At 38.1% G+C, this 14,916-nt stretch overlaps 1 protein-coding gene across 2 annotated transcripts in view; it reads left to right on the plus strand.

Moving 5' to 3' along the window:
* The window catches only part of LOC124596433 (COP1-interactive protein 1), a 398,432-nt gene that overhangs the window by 255,538 nt on the left and 127,978 nt on the right, over positions 1–14,916 (plus strand). The window lies entirely within an intron of this gene.

Genomic DNA, 14,916 nt, shown 5'->3' on the forward strand with positions numbered 1-14,916 from the left:
ATTTGTTTCATAAAGCTTTGTACTTTGGAAGCTATGTAGCTGATAAAACACTCATTATTACAACGGAAAATACTACATGGAATATAAGTAATGTGTGAGACTACAGACCACCACACACATGTGCAGTGAACAGACAAAAGAAAAATTGCTCTTATTTGAAGCAGAGAAGAATTTATGCATGCAAATTCAAAAGATATTTGAACACTCAGACTCTCAGTACTTGTAGTTTCTCATGTTCACCACATAACCTGTTTTATAATGTGAGTGATAATGTATCCTCTTGTTCATTATATACAAGACATTGAGGCTGGAGCAACATTTAGGGGACTATGCATATTTTATCTTTGTTTATGATTGAGGAGTTACCAACTGTGTTACAAGGTATAGTGAAACCATCTGTTCCAATTTAATGAAATTGATGAAGGTTCTAATCGAATGTGTTGTTACTGAAATGCTTTGATGGACACTACAAATCGCAGCACTGAAGTTGGAATTGTCAATCCTAGCTTGAATGACAATTCTCTTAAATTCCAGTCAAGTAATAACTGACGCAAGGCATTATTTAAGGATTTTACAATGACATACTGAAAAGTAGTGCCTCCAAATCTTTTATTTTAAAAACCCTTAAAACTTTTGAAATAAAACAAATTTATTAACATTCTACATCTTTATTTTTCATGTCTACATACTTGTTTCTCAACATAGTCATCCTGGCAAAAAATATATTTCTCCCACAGGAGACCAATTTGTAAATACTTCCATTGTTGAATGCTTGACTTCGTTGAAGACGCCACAACCTCACCTCTGCTTGCACTGCTTTATCAATATCAAAGTAAATTCCTCAAAGATGTTCTATAAGATTTGGGAAACAATGAAAATCAGATGGGCCCAAGCTGGGACTGTATGGAGGATGACCTATGACAATCAACCCAATGCGTCGCATTGTTACAGATGTCACAGCACTCATGTGTGGTCTGGCAATGTCATGCCAAGGAGAGGGTGCAACATGTGTGGATGAACTGTTTGAATTCAAGCTTTCAGAAACTCGATTACAGTATGCTTTTTCTCATGCTCCGAGATAGTTACGCTACCCACTGCCTTGTTACATGATACAGTTCAGAGCTCTCTAGCAGCAAGGGATTGCGTCTTGCATCAGCAAAGTGGGAAAGTCGACTGAGTAATAGGTGTGAAATGTAATACCTCAACCAACATTGAGAACAGAATAAAAAACTGGAGGCATTACTTTTCAGCATGCCCTCATATACTTTCTATTCACCTGAAATTTTACTTTCTCATAATTTGTAAAATGCATCACTAGTCATCAGTTACAATTTTATACTCAAAGAATTCAGTTGCACAGTTTAGTATCAGGGATGCCATAAGGAAAGAGATTGAGGTGGGAGAGGAGAGAGAGAGTCCTAATGTGAAGCCCAACAGGAAAGGTAAATGTAATTAATGTGCAGTTATCAATTGAGACAACAAAAAGGTGAGACTAGCAAAAACTATTAAGAGGCCAGAAGAAGCAGAGGAAAATGAAAATGTATGGAATAAAAGGTGGCTGAAAGAAATAAAGAAAGAAAGAGACTAGCCTGAAATCATATATTTCTTTCCATCATTTTATTAATTGACAGCATGCCAATATAGAATAAAACACAATGTACACAGAAGATTATCATGTTTGATTTCAGATACAACAGCAATGGGAAGACAGTACATTAGGCATTATTTTCATGCATGAATATGACATTGTTGTTTACAGCAGTCTTATGATGTAGTAGGAGTCATAGGGATAGTCAGAGTGGAAATATCATATGACAAGTGGTATGAGAAGTAGAGAATCATAGTAAATGCATAGCACTTCCAAAGGTAATGCACATTGTATTGTATTGTATTGTATTGTATTTATTGGTCCAGTAAATCTTACATGTACAGTACAGCACATCAGATATTGGACAGGTCAAAGTATATCTTATAATTAAAACACTTTAGGAACTAGAAAATTATGTTCACAAAATTTTACAGCACTTCATATACTGGGCAAGTCAATGTGTGAGTTATAATTAAACCACATTAGAAGCTTGAAGTTTACAACTGAATACATGTATAAGCCAATATTAACGATTAAAGTATTTGCATGATCCTCACTTAAGCTCTACGGATTTTTGAGGAACTCTTCTACACTATGAACTGACATGTACACTAGAGAATTACATTCACAGAATTTTACTTCATATACTGGGCAAGTCGCTATACAACTTATACTTGAACCCCATTATAAACTTGAGAATTACATCTGAATGTATTTATAGGCCAATATTAATGGTTACAGTATTTGCATAATCATCACTTAGACTCTCGAGGATTTTGGAGGAACTCTTCCACACTATAAAAGCAATGTGTCAACAGATATTCTTTTAATGCTGCTTTAAAATTTTTTACATCTGTCATTACTTTAATTTCTCTTGGCAATTTATTGTAGATAATTTTTCCATGGTGTAATGTTCCTTTTTGGCACAAACTGGTTTTTGTATGGAGTACATGAAAGTCAGTTTTCTGTCTTGTATTATGATGGTGGACATTTTCATTTTTGGGGAGGATACTAGGATTTGTTATTGTATATTTCTTTATAAACATTGCACTTTCAAATAGGAAAATACATGGAAGGGGAAGAATCCCCATCCTTTTAAATAATGGTCTACATGGTTTGTTCCTTTTTATTCCAGCCATGATTCTCACTATTCTCTTTTGCATCCTGAAGAGTTTTAGGCAGGATGGCGAGTTACCCCAAAAAGTGATCCCATATTTTAGGACAGAATGTATATTAGAATAGTAAACTGTCATTAGACAGTCCTTATGACAGCAGTTTTCTAGCACTCTCATTAAATAACACATGGTACTTAGCTTCTTTAATATGTTGTCAATGTGAGTTTCCCATCTAAGATTATCCTGTAGCCAGACCCCCAGAAATTTTGTATTAGGCACACTTGCAATATCCGTGTCTGACATCTGAATTCTTATATCCTCTTCAATGTTTCTCTTGATATTATGAAAATTTAATGCTACTGTTTTGCTTTTATTTATTATTAGTTTGGTTTGGTTGAACCAGTTTACAACATTTGTTAATGCTTCAGACAGTCTTGTCTGTAGTATCTCTGCAGTCTTCCCGCTGACTAATATGCTTGTGTCATCTGCAAACTGGATAGTGCTATGGTACTGGTTGGCTGATGTTAGGTCATTTATATATAGCAAAAATATGATAGGGCCCAGTACCGAGCCCTGCGGTACTCCATATTTTACTGCTTTATAATCAGAATAGTGTCTTGATGATTTATTTTCTTTGTGAAAATGTATTTCTACTACTTGCTTGCGGTCAGTAAGATATGATCTAAGCCAGCTGTTAGGCATACCTCTTATACCAATTCTTTCAAGCTTCTGCAGCAATAGAGTGTGGTCTATGATGTCAAAAGCTTTAGACAGATCAAGGCATATGCCAGTTACTTTTTGTCCACTATCAATTTTTTCGAGTACTTCACCCAGAAATTCATATATTGCTGTTTCTGTTGATCGGCCTTTCCGGAAGCCATGTTGGGTTGTGGATAATATTTTGCACTTTTCTAGAAAATCTAGCAACCTCTTATGAAAAATTTTTTCTAGTATTTTAGAAAATGTAGATAGCAAGGCAATAGGTCTATAATTGGCTATGTCTTCTTTCTTACCCTTTTTGAACAGTGGTTTTAGTTTCACTGTCTTTAAGCAGGAAGGAAAGACTCCATTTGTTAATGAACTGTTGAAAATGTGGGCTAATGGTATTGCAATGAGGTCCCCCACATTTTTAATGACATAATCTGGAATCTCATCCACACCTGTTGAAAATTTTGTTTTTAACTCTCTTATTGATAGTATAATTTCCTTAGGGTTGGTTGGAGTAAGAAATAGGGAGTTGCAGTTTCTATTTTGAATGGATGGTGTTGTAGCAGGATTTTTATTTGAAGATTTTATGTCAGATAGTAATTTTTCACTAATATTTGCAAAGTATGTATTAAAAGCATTGGCTACTTCTTCTGGATTTGTAATTTTTTTGCCATCTTGGATTACCTGGAGATTTACATTTTGGGAGGTCTCGTTTCCTACTTGTTCTCTGACTATCTTCCACATGGCTTTCATTTTGTTCCTGGCCATTTTTATATGGTGATCATTTGTTGTTTTTTTAGATTCTTTTATGACTTTGTGAAGCACTCTCTTATAATTCTTGAAATGCACCAGAAATTCTTCTGTAACATTTTGTGTTTTTGAGATTTCATAAAGTCTCCTCTTTTCAGCACATGATATTTTAATGCCTTTCGTCAGCCATGTAACATTTCTTTTTTTAGTTTTTAATGTTTGGTTTTTAACTGGAAAAGAAATATTGAAATAATGGGAGAATATTTCCATGAACATGTCAAACTTTTTACATGTGTCCTCATAGTTGCCTATATCATTCCATGTTTCTTTTTTCAGTAAGTGCTTTAAGTGTTCTAGGTTGTGCTTGTTAAAATTTCTACCTTTTCTTGTCATTTGTTGTTCAGTATTTCCTGCAGTGTCTACTGGGAATTCAATAAACTGTGCATAATGATCACTGAAACCTGTATTCATATTTCCAGATTTGTATAAATATTTATCTGTATTTATTAGTATCTGATCTATAGCACTGCTTGACGATTTGGTGACTCTGGTGGGGGATTTGATAGTTGTATGTATGTTGTAGGTTTTTAATAAGGCCTCAAGGTTTAATCTGTCTTTTGAGTTCTTGTTGAAATCTATATTAAAATCACCACATATGATGGTTGTTTTACTAACTATTTTTATACTGTTAAGTGCCTTCTCAAGATTTTCAATGAAAGTAGTTACGTTTCCATCTGGGCTTCTATATATGCAAATAACAATTATATTTAAATTTGTCAGTTCTGTAGCAGAAATTTCGAAGTTTTGCTCTTCCCCTAGCTGGTTAGTGAACTTTAAATTTTCGTGTTTGACGTCCTCTCTAACATATATGCATGTTCCTCCATGCATGGAGGTTTTCCTACAAAAAAAAGATGAAAGGGTAAAGCCCTCTATCCTTGTGTGATGTAACATATTTTCGGATAACCAGTGCTCACTAACACATATAACAGACACTTCTTTTAGTTCATCTGCTAACAATATTTCTATCTCACTAACTTTATTTGATAAGGATTGTACATTTTGGTGCAGGAGCATAAATTTCGACGATGACTTATTTACTAGGTTGTTTTGGCCTACCTTATGTTCGACAGCTGCACATGACATATCATTTTTAACACTTTTACAATTGAAGTTTTCTTTCCAGAGCGATGTTTTAGAAGATGAAATCAACATTTCTCTGGAATCACTTGCCATAAAAAACGTTGTGGTTCTTTCCTGTTTCGTGTTGGGCGAGTTGACTTGTAGTGTGATGGCATTTCTGCTGTAATTTTTGGAGTTGTAATTTGAGGAACCGCAACCAGGCTAGATGGGGATCCTCTTCTTGCCGCTTCAACACTTCCTGAAGTCATTGGAGTGATATTCTCTTTATTTGAAATTGGTGATTCCGTTGCTGCTGCTGCTGCAATTGGAGGCTGCACTAAGCCTGGCTGATTTCGGTTTAATTGTTCCATGATTGCATCGCACAGTGCTACTTTCCCTTTCGTGTTTCTGTGCAATCCATGGGTAGTGAAATTCTCTCTTTTTTGACTGTCTGCATTAATATATGTCACATTGCTGAAGAGCTTACATATTTTCTCGAACTTTCGGTTGGTTGCTTCGATTTCTGCATTCACACACGATGTTTTGATGAGATCATGTCTCATAGGGATGCTTATTACGAAAACTTTCATGTCCATAACTTTTGCCAATGTTTCCCTTAAAGATCGCAAAGCGAATTTTGCCTCGTTCTTGTAGACATCGTTTGCGCCAGCTAAAATAATGCAAGAGTTACAACTTCCATGGTTACTGTGTGTGTCAATATGCTGAGTAACTTCTCGCAGTGGAGCACCTGGCTTCACAAATCCAATAACACTTTCATTTATTAGTTTTTCGTTCATGATCTTTGCCAGTCCTTTTCCATGACTATCAGAAAATAAATAAATAATGCCAGCATCTTGTTTTTTACGTTGACTGTTTTCGTTTGTTGTTTTCGGTTCCGAAACTTTCGTTTGTATATCTGCTTCACTTTGTCTGTTCGTTTTTTCTGATAGCACACTGAATCTGTTTTTGCACACGATATTAGAATCAGTCAATAACTTTCTTTGAGAATTTGACAGTTTACTTTTCACTACCGGTATGTTTGGAAGTTCGCGATTTCGAGGAAAGTTTGATCTGTTTTCATGCTTCTCCGCTACCATGCTATAGTTGTTTGTTTGCACACGTTTTTGTTTACTTTCAGTTCCTTGCAACAGTTTTTCTTCAGATGGCTGTATTCCATGATTTACTACACTCGATTTTTGCACACTGTTTTTTTGTATTAAAGTTACACTGCTTCTTTGAGATTTATCTTCCTGGATAGAGTTTTCTTCGGTCACTGATTCCCATTTTCCTGTGGAGGCCGAGTCTTCTTGCTTCCCGTATTTTCCCGATTGAAGTTCTTTTATATCCTGTTTTAGAGTACCGATTATGAATTGTAGACTTTTTATACGTTCATTTAGCTTTGATATCTCGTCCTTACAACTCATACACAATTTCTTTTTTCCATCGAATTTTACTTTTTTTTGCGGAGATACGCGATTTACTTTAACACTAGCCGCCATCTTGTCTCGTAAAACAATCAAAGAGATTTGTGGGAAGAAAACAAGTAATAAAAGCTATGTATGTAGCAAAGAAAACAGTTTTTTCAGTGGCTAATAGAGGTAGCAGTGAAATATACAGAAAATGAGGGAAATGTTTGATAATAAGACCAATAAAATCACAAGAGAATGGAAAGACAAAAATAGAAGAATTAAATAACCAACAAAGGAGATTCTTCTTTTTCATCCATTTTCATTATCATTCATTCAGTCAGTCACACATTGTGTTCTGTCAGTCCCATCATGAAGTAGTGGCTTCAGCGATGTTGAGCGAATGAAGGTATACATTAATAAACAGGAGCTACCCTTGCTGCATGTTCTGTGATGACAACAAATTATGACTAGCTTCAGTTTACTCAAACTGATAATTATGGTAATTACTTCTAGATTGCTTGATATATGTATGTTTGGTGAAACACAGCTATTTTGAAAAAAGAATTGATCCTCCTCCACTAGTACTCAGTCATTGTTAGACTCCAACAAATCATTTTAACTTTACACAGACTGCTATTAGGTCTCTATATAGTGGCAAAATCATGATCTATCTGATACAAATATAAAACAGAATTTACTTTCCTGACTCCAAGTATTCAAATTATGTAACTTCTCCTTTTGTCCTTTCTTCTCATCCTCTGTTTTCCCAGTGACTTTCTCTGGATATTTGAGCTGTCCTCACTGTATATGTTTAATTTCAGTAAAATTTTGTAGTTAAATTTCTAATATTTCATCTAGTTAAGTTTTTATTTTTTTTTATTTTATCCATCTTTTAAACTTGTAAATGCTGTGTATCATTGTATTACGTATCCTACCCATAAAAAATGTAAAAACTGTAGTCAATCAACTTCCTCTCCATAATGTAGAAGATTTCACTGAAATTTTTATTAAAAAAACTATATAAAAAAGAAGTTAAAAAGTATCTGTTAATCCAGGCCATTCCAGCTTGCGAACACCCCCTCCCCCCCCCCCCCCACCCCCCCCAATCCAATCCCAACCGCCTCCCTGCGCACCCTCACCCGAGAGTAAAAGACAGTCATGGGCACAAGGTGGGCGGAGGTTGGCAAACACAGACAGTCTTGGAGCCAGGCTGTAGCACACACGATCATAGTCCACTTACCAAGGTTATGCGGCCAGGGGGGACCAAGCAGGTCTTGCATGCGCAAAACACATGAAGTCAGGCCGTCTGGTGGATTGCCTACAAGGGCTCCACCTGCTCATGTGCAAGTTGAAGGGTGCTCGCACGTGCTTATGCCTGATGGAGCAGCATTGGAACATCCTGTATTAAGCAGTATCTTCTATACATTGAGGGGTGACTTAGATAACACAGAGTAGGGGTATGGTAAAGAATGTGACATGTATTGAGGGGTGACTTAGATAACACAGAGTAGGGGTATGGTAAAGAATGTGACATGTATAAATAATAATAACAATGCTAGCAATTTCATTTCACATAACACTTTCACACATTGTTTTTTCTTCTTTTTTCTTTCCTGGGAAAACATTCTCCCAAAGCTATGCAGTGTATAATACTAACACATTCTCTTTGTGAGCTCAACATCACACTCATTATAGGGGGACACTACACAGTTTGTCAGGCTAGTGAATGGGAATTTGTGGTACACATAATGGAAACCGGGCATTGTAGCAATGATCCTGACATCAGCTGATTGTGTATGTGTATTATGAAACAATGTACATGTAATGTGTGTAGTCACTGGGAGCGAGAAATGAATGGACAATGTAACACTAGTTATTTATATTGTTAAATAACTTCTTTATAAAATGGTATTGTATACTAGGGATAAACCAAATGAGGTAGCACTGTTTAAAAAAACTTGTATTTGGGAGGGTAGAGACTCCAGTCTTCATCCGGCCATCTTGATTTAGGTTTCTTTTGGGTTCTGTAAGTTACTTCAGGATAATGCCAGTATGTTTCCTACATGAGGCCGTGGCTGACTACCTGCCCCATCCTTGTCAAACTAGACCTGTATATATGAATTGTGTTGTTTTTATTGTCTTAAGTTGTAATACAAAGACATGTCCAATATCCTTGTAAAAGCAGTCTACAGATTAGTGTTACTTCTGCTACTACTACTACTACTACTACTACTATCAAAAACTGCATGGAAAAAATTGATTTTAATCAGGCAAAGTTACTAGTTGACTTTTAGAATTGGACATTACACAATGGGCAATTAGCAAGTGATGAATGAAATTATAGACTAGACTAGAGCAATGAACATGAGTTTCCACTTTAGCTAGGATTTGCACTGAAATTATTCTTGGGATTGAGAGCTGGCTGAAGCCCAAAGTGGAAGGTTCTGAGATATTTAGTGAGTAACAGAACGCGTATGGTGAAGACAGATTAGAGGCCATAGGAGGGGGAGTGTTCATTGCAGTTGACAATAATATTTTCTCTATTGAGGTTGAAGTTCTGTGACAGTGAAGTTACCTGGTTGCATATAACAGGTCTAGCTGAAACCAAGTTAATTGTTGGCTGTTTTTACTGCCCTCCCAATTCTGCTGCGACAGTTCTAGTGTCATTCAAAGAAAGTCTACAGTCAGTAGCGTAAATTCTCAGATAGTGCAATACTAATTGGAGGCAACTTTAACCTACCAAATATAGTCTGGATTGTCTATGAATTCATTGCTGGAGGTACAGACAGACAGTTAAGTGAATACTTTTGAACACATTTTCTGAAAGCTGTCTTGAAAAACTAGTTTGGCAGCCCACATGCAACAGAAATATCTTAGACATTCTGGTTACAAGTAGGCTGGACCTTATCAGCAATGTCAGTATAGAAATGAGGATTAGTGATCATAATGTCATTATAGCAACTGTGCTTAAAAAAGTTATTAAATCAGTTAAGGAGGCTAGGAGAGTATTTCTGCTAGACAGATCAGATATGCAGTTGTAAGCACCCCACTTAGACAGTAAATTGACATCACTTAGTTCCAATGGACATAGAGGAATTATTGGCAAAGTTTAAGCAGATTTGCAAATCATGGTCTGGAGAATTATGTGCCTAGTAAATGGATTAAGGATGGAAAAGACCCACCATGGTTTAATTACAACATTTGGAAGCTTCTGAGGAAGCGGAGGCTGTTGCACTCTCAGTTCAAAAGAGAACATGTAAATGATGATGAGCAAAATTTAGTAGAGATTCATGTGTCTGTGAAAAGATCTGTGTGAGAAGCATTGCAATTTAGCAAAAGATCTGGCAGAGAATGTGAGAAAATTCTGGTCCCATGTAAAATCGCTAAGTGAGTCTAAGGCTTCCGTCCAGTCTCTTGTTGACCAGTCTCATGTGACAGTTGAAGATAGCAAAATGAAAGCCAAAATTTCAAATGTCACATTCAAGAAATTGTTCATGTAGGTGAATCATACAAACATACCATTGTTGGACCATCGAACAGACTCCCATATGGACGACATGATAGTAAGCATCCCTGACAGAGAAACAGCTGAAGGAATTGAAATCAAGTAAGTCATCAGGTATGGATGGAATCCCAGTTTGGTTTTTCAAAGAGTAATCTGTGGCACTGATCCCTTACTTAGCTTGCCTCTATCGTGAATCTCTCACCCAGAGCAAAGTACCAAGTGACTGGAAAAAAGCTCAAGTGACTTCTGTGTATAAGAAGGGGAAAAAGAATGGACCTGCAAAATTACAGACCAATATCCATAACACTGGTTTGCTGCAGTATCCTGGAACATATTCTCTGTTTGAACATAACAAAACTTTCTTGGGACTGAGAAGCTTATGTCCACAAATCTGCGTGGTTTTAGAAAGCACCGTTTGTGCAAAACTCAGCTTTCCCTTTTCTTGCATGATATACTGTGAACTATGGATGAAGGCCAAGAGACAGATTCCATATTTCTAGATGTCTGGGAAGTTTTTAACACTGTGCTCCATTGCAGGCTGTTAAAGGAGGTATGAGCATATGGAATAAGTTCACAGATATGTGAGTTGCTCAAAGACTTCTTAAGTTAAAGAACCCAGTAACTTGTCCTTGACAGTGAGTGTTCATCAGAGACAATGGTATTGTCAGTACTCCAGGGAAGTGTGACAGCACTATTATTACTTTCTGTGTACATAAATGATTTCGTGACAGCAGTCTGTCATTGTTTGCTGTTGATGATGTGGTGTACAGTAAGCTGTTGAAGTTGAGTGACTGTAAGAGGATACAAGATGACTTGGGCAAAATTTCTAGTTGGTGTGATGAATGGCAACTAACTCTAAATGTAGAAAAAAAGAAGAATGGTTGACTTCAGTTTAATGGGAGAATCATAGGAAAGTGTGGTTCATCTGTAAAGGAAACCTCATATAGGATGCTATTGTTACCTATTCTTGATTACTTGAGTGTTTGGGATCTGCACCAGATGGGATTAAAGGAAGACATCAAAGCAATTCAGAGATGGGCTGCTGGATTTATTACTGGTAGGTTTGAAAAACACATAAGTGTTATGGAGACACTTTGGGAACTCAGATGGGAATACCTGGTGGGAAGGTGACATTCTTTTTGAGGAACACTATTGAGAAAATTTAGAGAACTGTAATTTGAAGCTGACTGTAGAACAATTCTGTTGCCTCCAACATATTTTATACTTAAGGACCACAAACATATGGAGGCATATAGACAGTTATTTTTCCTCATTCTGTTTGTGAGAGGAACAGGAAAGGAAATGACTTATATTGGTATGGGGTTCTGTCTGCCATGCACCATCAGATGGATTGTGAAATACTGATGTAGATGCAGATGTAGATGTAATACATTTTGAGGAAGCTTTTGATTCAGTTTCAACAAAATTTCTTCTAACGGCTCTAGATATGTAAGACATTGATTTTCTCTGTGTTAATGTACTGAGGAGTTTATATGGTGATGTTGCAGCTTCAGTTAGACTTCTTCTAGATAATAAGAAATTCAGAATTGAAGTGATAGTCAGGCAAGAGGATTCCTTTTCATGAAAACTACTGTGAGCACCATCCCTTGCTGTTGACAAGGCATCAATCTCTTAATCTTCCTTCCTTTATTCTCAGCAGCTGTAGAGGATCTTTTTAGAGTCTTAAAATAGAAAAACGAAAAAAAAAAAAACATATACATTAATAGACCATTGTTGTTCTGCTTGTGACATTATACATTTCACCTGCTGCATTTAAACTTCAATAACTAATTGGAAAACTTAAAGCAGTCAGAAAGTAAGCCTGAGCATAAAATACACTCCTGGAAATTGAAATAAGAACACCGTGAATTCATTGTCCCAGGAAGGGGAAACTTTATTGACACATTCCTGGGGTCAGATACATCACATGATCACACTGACAGAACCACAGGCACATAGACACAGGCAACAGAGCATGCACAATGTCGGCACTAGTACAGTGTATATCCACCTTTCGCAGCAATGCAGGCTGCTATTCTCCCATGGAGACGATCGTAGAGATGCTGGATGTAGTCCTGTGGAACGGCTTGCCATGCCATTTCCACCTGGCGCCTCAGTTGGACCAGCGTTCGTGCTGGACGTGCAGACCGCGTGAGACGACGCTTCATCCAGTCCCAAACATGCTCAATGGGGGACAGATCCGGAGATCTTGCTGGCCAGGGTAGTTGACTTACACCTTCTAGAGCACGTTGGGTGGCACGGGATACATGCGGACGTGCATTGTCCTGTTGGAACAGCAAGTTCCCTTGCCGGTCTAGGAATGGTAGAACGATGGGTTCGATGACGGTTTGGATGTACCGTGCACTATTCAGTGTCCCCTCGACGATCACCAGTGGTGTACGGCCAGTGTAGGAGATCGCTCCCCACACCATGATGCCGGGTGTTGGCCCTGTGTGCCTCGGTCGTATGCAGTCCTGATTGTGGCGCTCACCTGCACGGCGCCAAACACGCATACGACCATCATTGGCACCAAGGCAGAAGCGACTCTCATCGCTGAAGACGACACGTCTCCATTCGTCCCTCCATTCACGCCTGTCGCGACACCACTGGAGGCGGGCTGCACGATGTTGGGGCGTGAGCGAAAGACGGCCTAACGGTGTGCGGGACCGTAGCCCAGCTTCATGGAGACGGTTGCGAATGGTCCTCGCCGATACCCCAGGAGCAACAGTGTCCCTAATTTGCTGGGAAGTGGCGGTGCGGTCCCCTACGGCACTGTGTAGGATCCTACAGTCTTGGCGTGCATCCATGCGTCGCTGCGGTCCGGTCCCAGGTCGACGGGCACGTGCACCTTCCGCCGACCACTGGAAACAACATCGATGTACTGTGGAGACCTCACGCCCCACGTGTTGAGCAATTCGGCAGTACGTCCACCCGGCCTCCCGCATGCCCACTATACTCCCTCGCTCAAAGTCCGTCAACTGCACATACGGTTCACGTCCACGCTGTCGCGGCATGCTACCAGTGTTAAAGACTGGGATGGAGCTCCGTATGCCACGGCAAACTGGCTGACACTGACGGCGGCGGTGCACAAATGCTGCGCAGCTAGCGCCATTCGACGGCCAACACCGCGGTTCCTGGTGTGTCCGCTGTGCCGTGCGTGTGATCATTGCTTGTACAGCCCTCTCGCAGTGTCCGGAGCAAGTATGGTGGGTCTGACACACCGGTGTCAATGTGTTCTTTTTTCCATTTCCAGGAGTGTACACTAAAATGAAAATATTGTGCAATGAGGGAAAAAATGGAAATAGTAGAGTAAACACTGAAGTCATAGAAGAAGTTGATAAATTTTTATGCGCAGCAACTCTGAAGATAACAGTGAAATTCCATTTTATCTCCAAGAGTTTTCAAAACCAATCTTCCATTGTGTCTGAACAGGAAAATTTACAATCCGTGTGCATTATCAGTTTTGACTTATGGCAGTGAAAAATAGGGTTCTCACCGAGCAATGGAGAAGTGTATATTGTGGATTACTAGGGAAGATAAGAAACGAAACTGATCAGGAATCAGACAGTGATGTAAGAAATTATTATGAGCATTGGTGGCTGTTGTGTAAGAGCAATAGAGCATGTGAACACCCTAACTTTTGATGCCTTGCAGATTTATTTGTTATTTTTCTTTGATTTCCATTAAACATAACACAGATGCTGCTATCTGAAAGATACAACACTTACACCTATCACACTACTGTTCCTCTCAACTCCATGAAGCTTGGTGTCAGGGTCGTGAGCACACCTTCAGTCGTTTACATTTTAAGGAGCTTTTGCGCATGTGCAACTCATGTAACATAATTGTCTTATGGGTCAAGTTATGATTTAATCATGCAGTAATACATTTGAAGTGCTGAGAATCAATAATGGCATAAAGCACATCACCGTCGACTGTGAGATTGTAGCATTTATTCATGCTTCTAAAATCTGTTGCTCTTGTAGTGAGTCAGATTTATCTGTGGTGTGCTGAAACTTCATATATAAAAGGAACTAGGGCCTCTGAGAAGAGATCCTTGATTGAGAGAGTGACAAAATCAAATAAGCATTACTACAATCGAACATTTAACAAGGAACTATACAGTTAGCACACGTTGTTGTGTGGGCGCAGCGTAAGAATACCTGGTTTTCAGCCTGGAAGTAAATTTGTGAACTAATACATCTGTTAGGGAGGATCTTGTACATACATATATTAGGATCTTATACATTTGGCAAAAAGCATGAAAACTCCCACTTACGCAAAAATGTGGAATTACTCAAACTTACACAATTTTTTGTTATTGCCATAAACTGTACTTAATTATGTGCAAAACAACAAAATTCCACAAAAACAATTCTTTCTTTTGCCAGATAAGTTATGTATCTTATTATTATTATTATTATTACTGTTATTGCTGTTGTTGTTGTTATTATGGCAGTGGCCGTAGTTGTATAAACTTGTTGATAAGCATAACTGTTATACAGCAGATGCTATTAATTTCACGCTCTCAAATTTATCTTAATCTAAAAATTTGTGAACACCCGGAGTGTATACTCACAAGCTGCCACTGATTATTACAACAGTAAAAGCAAAATTAGAGTTGGCAGGATGCATGAACAGATAAATGGATGATAGGTGTAGCAAGAAATGTAAAGAGGAATATCTAACAGAAAGTAGGTAGATGGCAGTAGAGAAAGTTCA

The sequence above is a fragment of the Schistocerca americana genome, chromosome 2, assembly GCF_021461395.2.
Source record: "Schistocerca americana isolate TAMUIC-IGC-003095 chromosome 2, iqSchAmer2.1, whole genome shotgun sequence".
NCBI classification, from domain to species: Eukaryota; Metazoa; Arthropoda; class Insecta; order Orthoptera; family Acrididae; genus Schistocerca; species Schistocerca americana.